We start from the raw sequence: 16,963 nt of genomic DNA, 5'->3' as shown, positions 1-16,963 counted from the left end.
TTCAAAAATTCAAATTGCCTTTAATCGAACATAAATAAAGTGAATAAAGACCTTTGTTTCAACTTATTTAGCAACGGCTATTATACTGTAAACTACCTCTTGTCCCAGCATTTCTAGGATATTTATAATTTTAGGAAGTTCTACGCCCACTTTTAGCAAAGAATACGTTCATATCATATAAAGGAACTATTCCATCTAAAATCTTAACAAATAGAATTAATGTGCGCTGTTCTGCAAACTCCATTTTACAAATTATTGGGTAACTTTACTAAATGATGTTTGAGAAAGTCTGCATGCTAATTATCATCATTGTAAGAATTATTACTCTTATTAAGAAGATCGAGATGGACGAGGAGAAGGAATACGCAATATAATTAAGAAAATAGAACAGCAAAGAGGAACGTTCAAAATTTGAAATTAATGAATTCTGAGTAAAAGTAATTTATTTATTATTATTAGTATTATATATAAAATCTTGATATTTTTTTCTCCAGTATGTCACTCCGTAAAGCATAGCAAGAAAAACAATTGAATTCTTCTCTTTTTTTAGGAGAAATCCTTTGATCGCATATTAAAAATATAGATCTTTGTCTTTTTTGTTCCACTAATTAAGACAAATTTTCACATGTCCGTGTTGGACCAAGTGAAGGGTTTATCGATTATTATTGTTATTATTCAATAAATAACGTAAACCGGAATTATTATTATATTTTTTTTACGAATAAAAAGGCGTAAACCGGAAATGGTCCTACATGGATTCCCCGAATCAAAAGGAAGAGCTTGTATTTTGTCTTGCGATTGAACCAACTTTTGACCATATATAGCCAGAGGTTGTGCTCAAGTCGGCACCATTATGCCCCCACGCGCCTTGTATTCACGTCAACTAGCTCATGTGTTTTAGCTATTTTTTGTTTCTATAACTTATACATTTTGGTCGGATGGACATAGTTTGGACAAATTCGAAATTCGAATTGTTTGAATTTTTGAATTATGGATTGAATTTCGGATTTAATTTAAAATTTTTGGATTTTGGATTAGATATTAGATTTGGTACTTCATTTTTTTTGATATCCGAAAATTCAAAAATTTTATATTTTATATTTAGTCAATTATTCATATGCCAATAGTAATAAGTCTAATATTCTAATCATGAGACATAATCTTATATATTCAATAGTAATTATTAAGTTACTATGAGAATACTTCTATCTGGATATGATTTTACTATTGTTATTTCTTATCGGCCTTACTAATGTATTTGTTGTATTTCCTAGACGATGATTTCATTACTTGAATATTTTATTTGGATGATTTGCGGTGAAAATGAAGAACTTTTTAGTCAATTTAATATGAATACCTCATTTGGATGCTCATTATCGTAGAAAGAAGAAACCTCACAACTTATAAGCTCAAAATCAAAAATTCAAAATATTCAAACCGATTAATCCGAATTCAAACTTAAAATATCATATACAATCCAAGTTTATTTGGAATGGATTTGGATTATCATTTCTTCAATCCGAAAATAGAAAATCTAAATCGAAATTTCTATATCCAATCCGAATTGCCCGAACGCCCGGCCTTAATTTTTGTTGATCAATATTTTGAATGTAAAGTATTTTCAGATAAATGAATACACGATCGAAGACACAAGAAATATAATGAAGTTACTTGCGATCTTTTAATGCTTTTATACAAGACATTTAGCTTAGACAGATTTTTTTTTTTTTTGGGCAATTTGCTGAGATATGAACCATTCTAATGGTCCTTTCTATTTCTATTGATCTCTATGCCACAATGTTAGATGTTTCAATGCTAGTTTGATGCTAGTTTGAAATAATAAATCAAATGATATACTACTGTAGGCATGTAAAATTTATCGGATTCAAATTCAATAAATAATTTGGATTATATTTTAAATATACTAGTCCAAATAAAAAAAATAAAAAAAAATTATGGGCTAATATAATTGGATTGATTAAATAAGTCCAATATAGATAGTTAAATAAATAAGTCCAAACTCATTAGACTAGCCCATTTAATCGGGCTACAAGCGATGAGCCCATTTCATTAGGCCCAATATGTCATCTTCCTAGAGACCCAGTGTCACGTGTCAAATGACGTGGCACGTTAAGTCAAATGGAAGAGCCAATAGAATCATGCCACTTGTAAAAATGACAAGGTATGCCAAGTCACATTAAAAGGCCATTGAAACTGCGTCACGTGTGCAAGTGACATGTTTTGGCCAATCAAATGCGGCCTTGTCACACTTCGATTTGAATGGTTGGAAAGAGTTTGTTCTTATCATAACTCTTCCCTCCCACAACTATAAATAGGGGTCTTCATAACCCCAAAAAGACACCAGGAGTTATAACAAGAAACAAGAAAGAGCTCGTGGATCAAACGCTACAAATTCCTCCACAAGTTTCAAGCTTCAAGCAATCAAGTTCAAGTTCAACAAATCAAAGATCAAGCTCAAGAACGAATAACAAATCAAGTTCAAGCTCAATAACGAAGAACAAATCAAGATTCAAGGAGTACGAGTTCAAATCAAAGTTCATGCTAGTTGAATTCAAGATCATCGTTCGTGACAACAAATATAGGTTCAAGATCAAGCTCGAAGACCCTTGAATTTATTTACTATTGGAAAGAAGAATTGGAGGATTCATAGAGATTTTATACTCAAATTACTCGAAATCAAATACTACGATTGTTGCAATATTTTCCAGTCTCGATTATTTTTCTGACGCAAATTTATTATCTACAAATTCTGGCACGCCCAGTTGGACAATCTCTACCTTTCATCTCAACTTTTCAATCATCAAAGTTCAAGAACATTGAAATGACTTCAAAGAAAATCAACTCCAGTTCAACTTCCACCAAGGTTGCTAATTCCAAGTTTTATGCTGATGTGGAAAGCATCATCGATGTTACCTTTGGAAGCTTTGGACCAGTTACGAAGAGCAAAGCAAACTCATTAGGACAACAAGCACCCTAAGTGTCGTCCACATCAACCCCTATTTTTGGATCTTCATCCTCAAAAGGAGCAAGATCTTTCACAAACGTACCCGAAGGAGGAAGCGATGTTGCTGAAAAGATCAAGAAAACTCTTGCTCTGCTTGACCTCTCCGGATCCAAGAACTTGGTTGTGAAGGAAGCTGATGATGCTTCAAGTGATGGATCCTCCCCACTTACACCGCGTAGCGTGAGCCATTCGAGAATCAATTTGTGTGTTAATCCATGCTACTCCCCATCATCTACATGGTGACAAATACTTCATCTATGGAAGAGCAGTTGGCGAACTTGACGGAAGCAATCGCTGGCTTGACCAAATGCATGCAAAATCAAGATGCTAGAATTGTCAAACTAACAGACAGGGTGGGAATCTTGATGGAAGAAGAATCCACCCATGCACCTGGCAAGCTCCCAGAAGTTCCAGAGATTGATTCTCCCCTGATACGAGTAGCATCCGCTAAGGCTATCCTTGTCTCATCTGAAGGGATGATTCTCATCGATCAATTCAAGGAGTTCATTGAAAGAACTATTAAGAATAAATATGAAGTTGTTGCCAAGTCCTCCCTTACATACGCAAAGCCGTACACTGCAAGGATCTATATGTTGAAGATACATGATGGCTATCAACCTCCAAAGTTTCAACAGTTTGATGGTAAAGACAATCCAAAGTAACATGTGGCGCACTTCGTTGAGACATGCAACAATGTTGGGACTTATGGAAATTACCTTGTCAAATAGTTTGTCCGCTCGCTAAAATGAAATACTTTTGATTGGTATACAGACCTCGAGGCGGGATCTATTAATAGCTGGGATCAACTAGAGCAAGAGTTCCTCAATCGCTTTTATAGCAAAAGGCGCACTGTGAGCATGGTGGAACTCACAAATACTCGTCAACGGAAGGGTGAACCAGTTATTGACTTTATCAATCGTTGGAGGAACGCAAGCCTCAACTATAAAGACAGGCTTAGTGAAGCTTCTAGCATAGAAATGTGCATCCAAGGCATGCATTAGGGATTGCACTACATCTTGCAAGGTATCAAGCCTAACACATTTGAAAAACTTGCAACCCGTGCCCATGACATGGAATTGAGCATGGACTCCGATGGAAATGAAAGGCTGCCCATCTACGAACCTCGCAAAGGGAACGACAAGAAAGAAGTCAGAAAATGGAGTAAATTTGTACCAAGATCTGAAAACAAAGAAGCTATGAATGTCAACACATCACCTGTGAAGTTCACGACGAAGGTGAGCAAGAAAAAGAGTATGAAGTCCATTTTGTTTCAAGATAAGCCAAGTGGAAAGTTGACTCTAAAAGAAATACAAGAGAAAGAGTACCCATTTCTAGATTCTGATGTGCCAACCATTTTCGAAGAACTCCTCGAGTTAAATCTCATTGAGCTTCCGGAGATGAAGCGGCCAAATGAAGCTGGAAAAACTGATGACCCAAATTACTGCAAATATCATCGACTTGTGAGCCACCCTCTGGAGAAGTGCTTTGTCTTCAAGGACAAAGTTATGGACTTGGCTCGTGAAAAGAAGATCGTGCTTGAAGATGAGAAAGCAAGTGCAAACCAAGTCTCTATCACATTTGGCTCATTTAGTCCAGACGAATTATGTAGTTTTAAAGAAAATAAAGATGAAGAATTACTGGATAACAACAAAGTTGAAGATGATCAACCTGAGGATGATGAAGGTTGGACGTTAGTGACTCGTTATAGGCACCATAGAAGGAGCCTACGAAAATAATCAGTAGAACAACCAACAAGGAAAATGATGGTAAAAAGACCAAGGAGATGGAATCCAGTTAAGCACTTAAAAAAAGCAAAAGTTGAGGTGCACCACCCTCAAAAGCCACGACATCCAGTGACATTGGAGGAGTTTTTACCAAGTTGGTTCCGCACGAAGATTTCCCATGGGGGTATTGATGCCTCCTGTTGTCGTGCTGACGAAGGGGAAGAAAAGAGTGATGACCTACCGTTGGAACCATCTTCGGAAAAGCTCACCGAGTCCACTCCTCAAGAAGTTAATGCTTGTGAGGAAAAACTTACATTCACAAATGACGATCTTCTGCTATGTGACACTATTCATAACCGCCCATTGTACCTGGTTGGCTATATGTGTGATGAAAGGGTAAATCGAATTTTGGTTGATGGAGGATCCTTAGTGAATATTTTGCCAATTCACACTGTGAAAGAACTTGGTATTCCTATGAACGAACTCTCAGAAAGTCGTGTGATGATCCAATGATTCAACTAGGGGGGAAAAGAGCCATAGGTGCGATGAGGTTGGGAATCACCATTGAAGATATGCAATCAAGTGCATTGTTGCATGTGATCGATGCAAAAGCTTCATACAACGTCTTGCTCGGAAGGCCTTGGATACATGAGAATAAAGTGATTCCATCTACCTACCATCAATGTTTGAAGTATTACGAGGGTGAAGTCGAGAAAAAGATAGTTGTTGATGATGAGCCATTCACCGAGGCTGAGTCACACTTCGTCGATGCAAAGTTTTACTTGAAGAACCGCATTGTAAAGGAGCTAAAAGCTGATGATGGCATGAAAAGCAAGAATGACGAGCCCATAACTAAAAGAGCTGAGGTGATTGCTGGTAGAGCCAAAGCTGTTACTGAGGAGGTACATCCCAATGCGAATAAATCTCATAGAGGGGATATTGCGTCTTATGGCAAGAAAGCAAGTCATGCACTCTAATATGTCCCTAAAAGAAAGAAAGATGAAGGCGAATCATCTAATCTCCAAAATAACTTGCTAAAGGAGTTAAATCTTTCGGTAAAACAAATTGAGGCAGTAAAGTTGTCCTCAAAGCCACTTGCAGGGTTTGTAGCCCAAAATTGTTTGCAGAATGTGGCACTCCCTACAAAGAGAACAGATGAAGGTTTTGATCATAATGCTTACAAGCTATTTGCAAAAACTGGATACAATCCCAATGAGCCGTCAAAGTTAGGGAAGCTCCCATCAGAAGATGCGATGAGGCAACCACGTGAAGAATTGGGATACAAGCAACTGTCACGAGTGCACATCTCCATAAGAAGGGCGAGCAGCAATTATATCACTGTAGAAGACGAATATGCCGCTTCTAACAGGCCTTATGTCTTTGATCGACTTGGAAAATCAACTGTGAGAACTTCTGTATTTGAGAGATTGGGTCCATTAAAGAAGGGGAATAAGTTCTAGAGAAATTATCGAAATACAAAAACAGTCGTTTTGCCCCAAATTCAAAAGATCTCTAAAGATTTCCAAAGTTTGGTTCCTTCTAGAATGAAGCGACAAACAAAAGTCATGGTTTCGTATGATTAGGTACTGAAGGCGAAGCCATACACTGTGGTCTACATTAAAGAACGTGATGAAGACAAAGAAAGTATGGGTTCTTCGTATCATGTTATTGCACAAGGCGAGCATGGTGTTTTATCTCTAATGGAGGATGACGATAAATTGGATGATGTTTCACCGTGTTATCACATATCCTTCAACGATGGGGACCCTCAAGAAGATGAAGATGCGAAAGATGCTCCACCTGAACTTGAAGAAGGACTGAAGACTACAATTGATGCCTTAAAAGAAGTTAACCTTGGCACTGATAAAGAACCAAGACCCACCTACCTAAGTGTTTTATTAGAAGTGGATGAAGAAAGCACTTATATTGAGTTACTCAAGGAGTTCAGGGATGTCTTTTCTTGGAGCTACAAAAGAGATGCCTGGCTTGGACCCGAAAGTAGCAGTCCATCACCTTTCCGTCAAGAATGGTGCTCGCCCTATTAAACAAGCCCAAATGCGCTTTAGGTTGGACTTGGTTCTTTTGATTGAAACCGAAGTTAACAAACTCATCGAAGCTGGCTTTATTCGTGAAGTTAAATACCTAACATGGGTTTCAAGTATTGTCCCTGTAAGGAAGAAGAATGGCCGGATTTTAGTGTGAGTCAACTTCATGGATCTCAACAATGCGTGTCCCAAAGATGAATTCTCGCTTCCTATTCCAGAGCTGATGATTGATGCTAATACTGGTATGAGGCAATGTCATTTATGGATGGTTCGTCAGGCTATAACCAAATTTGCATGGCACCAAAAGATAAAGAGCTTACTGTATTCCGCACCCCCAAGGGTATTTATTGCTACATGGTAATGCCTTTTGGCTTGAAGAACGCTGGTGCTACTTATCAAAGGGATATGCAGAATATTTTTGACGACCTTCTATACAAAAATGTCGAATGCTATGTGGAGGACTTGGTGGTAAAGTCAAGAAAGAGAGGTGACCAATTGAAAGACTTGAGAATGGTGTTTAAGTTGCTCCGGAGGTACTAACTTAGGATGAATCCATTGAAATGCGCCTTTGGAGTTACTTTTGGAAAGTTCTTTGGTTTCATTGTCCGACATCGAGGGATTGAAATTGATCAAGCCAAAGTAGATGCAATCTTGAAAATGCCTGAGCCTCGGGATATTCACAAATTGAAAAGTATGCAAGGAAAGTTAGCGTACCTTAGGAGATTCATCTCAAACCTAGCTAGGGGGTGCCAACCATTCACTCGCCTTATGAAGAAAGGTGTTCCTTTTAAATGCGACCAAGCGTGTAGCAATGCCTTTGAGAGCATTAAATCCTACTTGATGAATCCTCCAGTTTTGGTAGCCCCTATACTTGGAAACCCGCTGATACTATACATTTCAACACAAGAAAGGTCTGTTGGAGCGCTGTTGGCCCAAGAAAATAGTGAAGGGAAAGAAAACTCCCTTTACTACTTGAGCAGGATGATGACACCAAATGAGATGAATTATTCGCCAATTGAAAAGTTATATTTGGCGCTAGTCTTCTCAATCCAAAAGTTGAAGTACCACTTTCAAGCTCATGTTGTTTGGTTTCTAGAGCAAATCCCATCAAGTTCGTGATGCCAAAACCTTGTCCTTAGTGATCGACTAGCAAGGTAGTACCTCCAGTTTCAACAACTTGAAATCATGTACATCCCTCAAAGGGCTATAAAAAGACAAGCATTAGCGGACTTCTTGGCAGATCACCCTATACCTGATGATTGGGAGCTAACTGACGAACTACCTGATGAGGACGCAATGGTCATTGAAGTTCAACCTCCATGGAAGATGTACTTTGATGGTGCTGCACATCGCGGAGGAGCTGGTGCTGGTGTAATATTTGTCACTTCTCAAGGTGAAGTTCTGCCCTACTCTTTTACGTTGATGCAACTCTGCTCTAACAACGTTGCTGAGTATCAAGCACTAATACTTAGGCTTGAAATGGCTGTCGAAATGAAGCGGTTGTAATTGCAAGTATTTGGTGACTCTCAGTTAGTGGTCAATCAGCTTCTAGGTAGTTACGAGGTCAAAAAGCCTGAACTACATCCATATCATGATTACGCTAAAAAATTAATGGGGTGGCTCGGTGATGTGACTATTCAGCATGCGCCAAGGAAAGAAAATAAGAAGGCTGATGCTTTAGCTGCCCTAGCTTGGTCGTTAACCCTGCCTGATCAAGTGCAAGTTACTGTCTGCCAAAAATGGGTAGTACCGCTGCCAAATAAGGCTGAAGGTGAAGAAAATGAACTCAAACATCTTGTCGTTGTTTCTAAAGTTGAGAAAGAAGAATGGCGACAACCCATTATCGACTACTTATGCTATGAGATACGTCCAGAAAATCAGAGGAGAAGGACTGAAATCCGTCGTCGTGCACCTCGCTTCCTTTACTACAAAGATACTCTATACAGAAGGTCATTCGAGGGAGTACTCTTGCGATGATTAGGGGAAGAAAAAGCACTTCCAAGCTTTGCAAGAGGCACATTCTGGGGTATGTGGGTCACACTAGTCTGGACCAAAGCTCCTTTTCCATATTAAAAGGATGGGATATTATTGGCCAACGATGGTAAAAGATTGCTTGGACTACGCTCGAATATGCAAGGCTTGTCAATTCCATGCGAATTTTATTCATCAACCTCCTGAAGTGTTACACCCGACTGTGGTATCCTGGCCGTTTAACGCTTAGGGATTGGATGTTGTTAGACCACTGTCAAAGTCCTCTGGTGGGCATTATACATCTTGGCTGCAACTGACTACTTCTCAAATTGGGCTGAAGTTGTTGCTCTTTAGGAGGTAAAGAAGGAAAATGTTGCAAGTTTCATCCGAGTAAATATAATCTATCGCTTTGGCATTCCTCGTTACATAATAATGGATAATGGAAAGTCATTCGATAATAGGTTGATGAACAAGATTTGTGATCTCTTTGGCTTCAAGCAACATAACTCTTCGATGTACAATGCTGCCGCCAATGGTCTAGCTGAGGCATTCAACAAAACTCTATGCAACTTGTTAAAGAAAGTCATCTCCAAATCCAAACGAGATTGGAATGACCGTATGGAAGAAGCTCTATGGGCATATAGGACGACTCACCGCACGCCAACACAAGCGACTCCTTATTTGCTCATTTATGGAGTCGAAGTTGTCTTGCCACTTGAACGTCAAATACCTTTATTATGACTGGCTATTCAAGAAGGGATCACTGATGAAGAAAATGCTCGACTTCGCTTAGCAGAGTTGGAGGCTCTTGATGAGAAAAGGTTGGAAGCTCAACATAGTCTTGAATGTTATCAAGCTTGATTGTCTCGCGCCTTCAATAAAAGAGTTCACCCGAGATCCTTTCAAGTAGGAGATCAAGTCCTTGACATACGAAGACCCATTATTACTTCCCATAAACCTATAGGGAAGTTCACTTCAAAATGGTATAGGCCATATGTCGTACAAGAAGCTTACTCAAGTGGGGCTTACAAGCTGGTTGATGTAGATGGCATGAGAATCGGCCTTATCAATGGAAAGTTTTGAAGAAGTATTATCCTTGAAGTTGTAACGCTCCTAGACGCATGAGCCTAGACTGCATGTTCCTACACTCCTGGCCTGCATGAGTCTAAACTGTGTATGGCCCACACAAAAAAATGTCGCTAGGTTGAAAACCTCGAAAATGGCGGCCTAAACAAAAGTTAGGACATAAAAAAAAAGTCTGCTAGGTTGAAAACCTCTAAAGGGGCGGCCTAGGCAAAATTTAGGACATAAAAAAATAATAAAAAAAATAATAAAAAACCCATTCTGAACTACGATATGACTTGATCCTCTTCACCGAGGTACGTAGGTAGCTTAAAGTTTCATTCTGAGTTCAGTCGCATAAGTTCAAAAGATACATATTGCCCTAGTCGTTGTCCAAATGAAGTATGATGGAAGTAATTCATTCAAACAACACTTGAAAATCAGGCTGAAATTTCATTCTTCTTTTGAACTTTGGATCTCATATGACTTAGAGGGGGCAAGCCTTCATGATAAACCAGTGTCTTCAATAGGGCGATTTTAGTCTTTTAGGAGGCTACAAAGTATTTGCACTGAAGTTCAGGGATTTACTATGTCTTCATGTTCACCTAATCTTTAAATCCTCCGGACTTCAAGTTTGCTGCTCTTCAAGTTGAAATGTTTAAACCCTCTAAGTCTCCAAGTTGAAGTCTTTAAGTCCGCTAGTCTTCAAGTTGAAGTCTCCAAGTTGAAATCTTCAAGTCTATCGATCTTCAAGTTGAAGTCTTCACATTCGCCACTCTTCAAGTTGAAGTCTGCAAAATCCGCCAAATCTTCAAAGTTTCCAAATATTCAAGTCAATGTCGTCAAGTCCACGAAGTCTTTGAGTTGAAACTTTATAATTTTCTAATCTTAAGGTAGACATATGAGTCCCTTTGTACCTTAAGTTGGCCTCTTCATGGGTTTCTCCTTAAAAGGAAACTATAACTTTCCAATCTTAAGGTGGACATATGAGTCCCTTTGCACCTTAAGTTGGCCTCTCTGTGGGTTTGTCCTTAAAAGGAAACTATAACTTTCCAATCTTAAGGTGGACATATGAGTCCCTTTGCACCTTAAGTTGGTCTCTTCGTGGGTTTGTCCTTAAAAGAAAACTATAACTTTCCAATCTTAAGGTGGACATATGAGTCCCTTTGCACCTTAAGTTGGCCTCTTCGTGGGTTTGCCTTAAAAGAAAACTATAACTTTCCAATCTTAAGGTGGATATATGAGTCCATTTGCACCTTAAGTTGGCCTCTTCATCGGCTTGTCCTTAAAAGGAGACTATATTTTCCAATCTTAAGGTGGACATGTAAGTCTCTTGAGAGTAATATCTCCGATAGTCGGGGTACATTGAGAGTAATCTCTCCGATAATCGAGGCACATTGAGAGTAATCTCTCCGATAATCGAGGCACATTGAGAGTAATCTCTCTGATAGTCAAGGCACATTGAGAGTATTCTCTCCGATAGTTGGGGCACATTGAGAGTAATCTCTCCGATAGTCAGGGCACATTGAGAGTAATCTCTCCGATAGTCGGGGCACATTGAGAGTAATCTATCTGATAGTCGGGGCACATTGAGAGTAATCTCTCCGATAGTCGGGTTATTTTGAGAGTAATCTCTCCGATAATCGAGCCACATTGAGAGTAATCTCTCCGATAGTCAAAGCACATTGAGAGTAATTTCTCCGATAGTCGGGGCACATTGAGAGTAATCTCTCCCATAGTCGAGGCACATTGAGAGTAATCTCTCCAATAGTCGAGGCACATTGAGAGTAATCTCTCTGATATTTGTGCGGAGATGAGTACTCATCCCCTAATACCCTAAGATTGTCTTCATCATGCATGGATCATCTCGTTAAACAATAAAATATCCTTCTCGTTTGGCAAAAAAAAATGGGGAAAAGTAAGACAAAAAAGCATAGAAAAAAATTCACTTGTAAATGACGGAGTAACTTGCAAACGCTGCCGCTCGATACCAAATGAATGAAAGGCACAAGGCTATTTATAGAGTCAGTGATATAATTACTAGAAAATTAATAGCGATGCGGGACTGCACATTATTAGAGTTCAAGAAGAGCTAGGTATCCTAATTCAATTGTAGAAAGAATCATTCTACGAGTTTGAAGGAGCCGACAACAGTAGGAGTCCTCATAGCCAAATCCAATGTTTGTTTGGTTTAGTAATATGTGGTGATTTGCTTGGTTCTTTCAACGACTTATCTCCAAATCAAGTCAATTGCATGACACGTGGAGAGCAAGTTCCTATTTGAATTAGATTTATTAAATAAATATGGCCATTGGCTCAAGAATAGGAAAGAACATTTGTTTGGAAAGGAAAAGAAAATTCCACTTGATCTTATGTGGACAAAGATTGTGAGCTTAAAGTTGGAGTTTTCATGGTTACTGTACATTTAACAGGAAACCGACATATGTTGAGAATGAATGTACTTTACAAATGCACAAACTCTCCGTGAAGAAATGTTGGAAAGTATAAAGTTTGATAGCTTTCGTCATCTGGTGAGCATATTGCAATTGGCTCAAACGCTCAATTATAAATACTTCAAACCTTGTCTTTGAAATTCAAGAAGTCAACATGTAGACAAGTTTTGAAGTATAATTTGTAGGCATGTAAAATTTATCGGATTCAAATTTAATAAATAATTTGAATTATATTTTAAATATACTAGTCCAAATAAAAAAAATATATGGGCTAATATAATTGGATTGATTAAATAAGTCCAATATAGATGAGTTAAATAAATAAGTCCAAACTCATTAGGCTAGCCCATTTAATCGGGCTACAAGCGATGAGCCCATTTCATTAGGCCCAAGATGTCATTTTCCTAGAGGACCAGTGCCACGTGTCAAATGACGTGGCATGCTAAGTCAAATGGAAGAACCAATAGAATCATACCACGTGTAAAAATGACAAGGTATGCCAAGTCACATTAAAAGGCCATTGAAACCGCATCACGTGTGCAAGTGACATGTTCTGCCCAATCAAATGCGGTCTTGTCACACTTCGATTTGATTGGTCGGAACGAGTTTGTTCTTATCATAACTCTTCCCTCCCACAACTATAAATAGGGGTCTTCATAACCCAGAAAAGATACCAAAAGTTATAACAAGAAGCAAGAAAGAGCTCGTGGGTCAAACGCTGCAAATTCCTCCACAAGTTTCAAGCTTCAAGCAATCAAGTTCAAGTTCAACAAATCAACTTCAAGCTCAAGAACGAAGAACAAATCAAGTTCAAGCTTAAGAACGAAGAACAAATCAAGATTCAAGGAGTACGAGTTCAAATCAAAGTTCATGCTAGTTGAATTCAAGATCATCGTTCGTGACAACAAATATAGATTCAAGATCAAGCTCGAAGACCCTTGAATTTATTTATTATTGGAAAGAAGAATCAGAGGATTCATAGAGATTGTACACTCAAATTACTTGAAATCAAATACTACGATTGTTGTAATATTTTTCAGTTTCGATTATTTTTCTGACGCAATTTTATTGTCTACAACTACTATGCTTTTGTAGTTTTGCTTGTTAATGAGTTACCACATAAATTGTGTTGTTAATTGACTTCATTTAAATTTATTGACCTAAATTAGAAAATTCGCGAAAAGGCCTCTAATTAAATGTTGTCAAATGTAGTCACTTGCCGTTATCAGACCAACGTGTTATTTCTTTTCATGGTTTCTCTTTTATAATTGCGTTTTCTTTTCATTTTCCTAACATGGCTAGCTTGAGTTTGAAGTTACCTTAGCTTTCACTGCAACGGTAATAAAAAAAGGCTGAATCTCCACACAATGATTTAGATCTTCTCCACCCATATATGTCAATGCCACTGACAGCATTTTATATAAGAAAGATTTAATTCAAAAATAATTTTAATTTTCAAAAAGTTATGCATTATATATCAATACATGATAATCCTACTGAAAATTACAATAAAGAAACAGAAACTTTTTTTTTAACAAACATATATGGACAAAACAAAACAAGCAGCTTGCAAACAAAAGTTTTTTTCCTCCTTGGCTAAACAAGAAACTATTCAGGCTATAACTTAAGTAGTAAGTTAATTAATTAAGGTAAAATACAAAAGTGATAAAGCATTCCAGAGTATCTAAATTCTCACGTGTTATAAAGTAAGATTGGTTAGATTTATATACTTAGGATTTAGGATCAAGATTTAAAAGGGCAACAATACTTATCATATTAATAATTATTATTCCTTCCTGTTTAAAAATATGTAAACATATCTCGAGTTCCGAAGCTTGATCACTGTAGTACCAAAGTCCAACAAAAAAAACAATATTTTCAATTTCTCAGCTGGAACTTAAGTTGTATGATTACAACTCTATCCTAAACTGTAATTAACAAGGTATGGAAGAATCAAATTAGTATATTATTCTATGTAGTGATACATATATATATATATGTGTGTGTATCACTACATAGAATAATATATGCTAACTAAGAAAAGAAATAAAAGAGATTCCTACAAATCTGCTATCTATATATGAGTTATGTACACTACTAAGAAACAATCTATGTTCATTGTGTAAAGTGTGTAGGTTCATTATGTAATACTCCCCTTAAGCTAGAGCATATATATTGATCATGCTCAACTTGTTACAAAGGTAATCAACTCGAGTGTCATTCAATACTTTAGTGAACAAATCAGCTAGCTGCTCTCATGTCTTCACGTAGCCAATGGAAATCAAGTTATTCTGAATCTTCTCACGAATAAAATGACAGTCAACTTCAATATGTTTGGTTCTTTCATGATACACTAGACTTGAGGCAATATGGAGTGCAGCTTGATTATCACACCAGAGTTTTGATGGAGTAGGATGCTTCAACCTAATTTCAGTTAAAAGGTGATGTATCCACATTATCTCACATGCTGATTGTGCCATATCTATATATTGTGATTCTGCATTGGACCTAAATACAACATTTTATTTCTTACTTCTCCATGATACCAAGTTTCCACTAACAAATACACAGTAACCAGCAGTAGAGATCTTCTATCAATCTTGGATCCAACCCAATCTGTATCTGCAAAACAATCAATGCAAGAATGATTGTGATTGCTGTATAATATGCCAAGTCTAGAAGCTCATTTTAAGTAATATAGGATCTACTCCAAAGCCTCCCAATGTTTAACTGTGGGCGCGGACATGAACAGGCTAACCATACTCACTACAAAAGTAATATCTGGACGAGTCACATTGAGATAGTTTATTCTCCCAACTAACCTCATGTATCTATCTGGATCATTAAATGAATCGCCATCATCTTTCATAAGATGCAAATTAGGAACCATTGGAGTACTGCAAGGCTTGGCGGCCTGCTTATCAGTTTTCTGCTAGTAAGTCAAGAATATACTTTCTCTGAGATAGAAAAAATTCCCTTCTTGCTTCTAGTTATTTCTATTCCCAAGAAGTATTTCAGTTGTCCCAAGTCTTTTGTATGAAACTTAGTATTTAAGAAAGACTTGAGAGAAGAGATTCCTCCATAATCACTCCTTGGGATAACAATGTCATCCACATATACAACAACGAGTCCAGTTGTTGATTGCTTGTAGAAGACAGAATGATCACATTTTCTCTTTTTCAGCCCAAATTCTTGAATTGCTTCACTAAATTTACCAAACCAAGCATGGGGCCTCTACTTTAAGCCATATAAGGATTTCTTCAAATGACAAACCTTTCCATACTCTTTCTGAGTAACAAAATCATGTGGTTGCTCTATTTATACCTCTTCATGGAGATCACCATGAAGAAAAGTATTCTTAATATCTAATTGATACAAAAGCCAATTCTCAGAAGCAGCTAGAGAAATGAACAAGTGGATATAAGTAAGTTTGGCAACTGGAGAGAAGGTATCTGAATAATCCACCCCATAAGTGTGAGCATACCCCTTAGCCACAAGTCTGGCCTTAAGTCTCGTCATAGAGCCATCAAGATTAACTTAGACCGTGACGACCTACTTGCATCCCACTACTTTCTTTCCACTGGGTAAATCCACTAAATCCCAAGTGTGGTTTTTCTCTAAGGCATGTATTTCCTCAAGCATTGCTTCAGACCATCCAGGATGATTCAAAGCCACCTTCACCGTCTTAGGTATAGAAATAGAGTCTAGAGACACAATCAAAGATCTAGATGCAAGAGACAAGTGGTCGTAGGAAACAAAATTAGCAATAGAATATGTGAATTTGCAAGTATGTATACCTTTGCGAAGAGCAATTGGAAGGTCAAGGTTTTCTGGAAGGTCAGATGGAAATCTGATGATGAAGGAACTGATGACGAAAGAACTGGTGCAGAACATGTATCATTCGTTTGTTGCCTCCGCGAGTAAACTTGAACAATTGACAGTCTTGCTAACATAGTTGGAGCAGGTGCTAAAGGCAGAATAGTGGATTGGTGCTCGATATAACTAGGAAATGGAGGAGCATCATCTCGTTGTTCTGTCAAAGTACGAGTAACCCGATATACTATCCACTCATCTTCCTCCCCCCTGACTTGTAGAAATGGGAGGTGCATAGAATAATGGTGTAGTATCTAAAAATACCACATCAGTTGACACCAAATATTTGCCAAGTTTAGTAGAATAACACCGATATCCCTTTTGAATACAAGAATATCCAAGGAAAACACACTTCAATGCCTTGTGAACTAACTTAATAACAGATGGTCGAACACCTCGAACATAATATGTGCTTTCAAATACCTTAGGTTCCACCGGAAATAATGCCTTGTTTGGAAAAAGAACGTTGTAAGGCACATTACCCCCAAGAATAGTAGACGACATGCGATTAATCAGAAAGCAAGCCGTAGAGACCGCATCAGCCCAGAATTGTTTAGGAACCTTCATTTGGAACAAAAGTGCCTGAGATGCCTCAAGTAGATGGATATTCTTCCTCTCAAAAACTCCATTTTGAGAGGGTGTATCAACATATGAAGACTGATGCAGTATACCATGTTGTCTCATATACGACTGAAATAACTCTGACATATATTTTCTGTTCTTTTTTACCATCACTACGTTGGCGATCCACTTAGGGTACTTTGGCTCCCTGATGGAGCCTTTCTTTAACAGTTTTTCCACTCCTTCACG

This window comes from Nicotiana tomentosiformis, chromosome 11 (genome assembly GCF_000390325.3).
Source record: "Nicotiana tomentosiformis chromosome 11, ASM39032v3, whole genome shotgun sequence".
Classification (NCBI taxonomy): domain Eukaryota; kingdom Viridiplantae; phylum Streptophyta; class Magnoliopsida; order Solanales; family Solanaceae; genus Nicotiana; species Nicotiana tomentosiformis.
The sequence above is the reverse complement of the archived record's forward strand: the minus strand, read 5'-3'. Positions refer to the sequence as shown.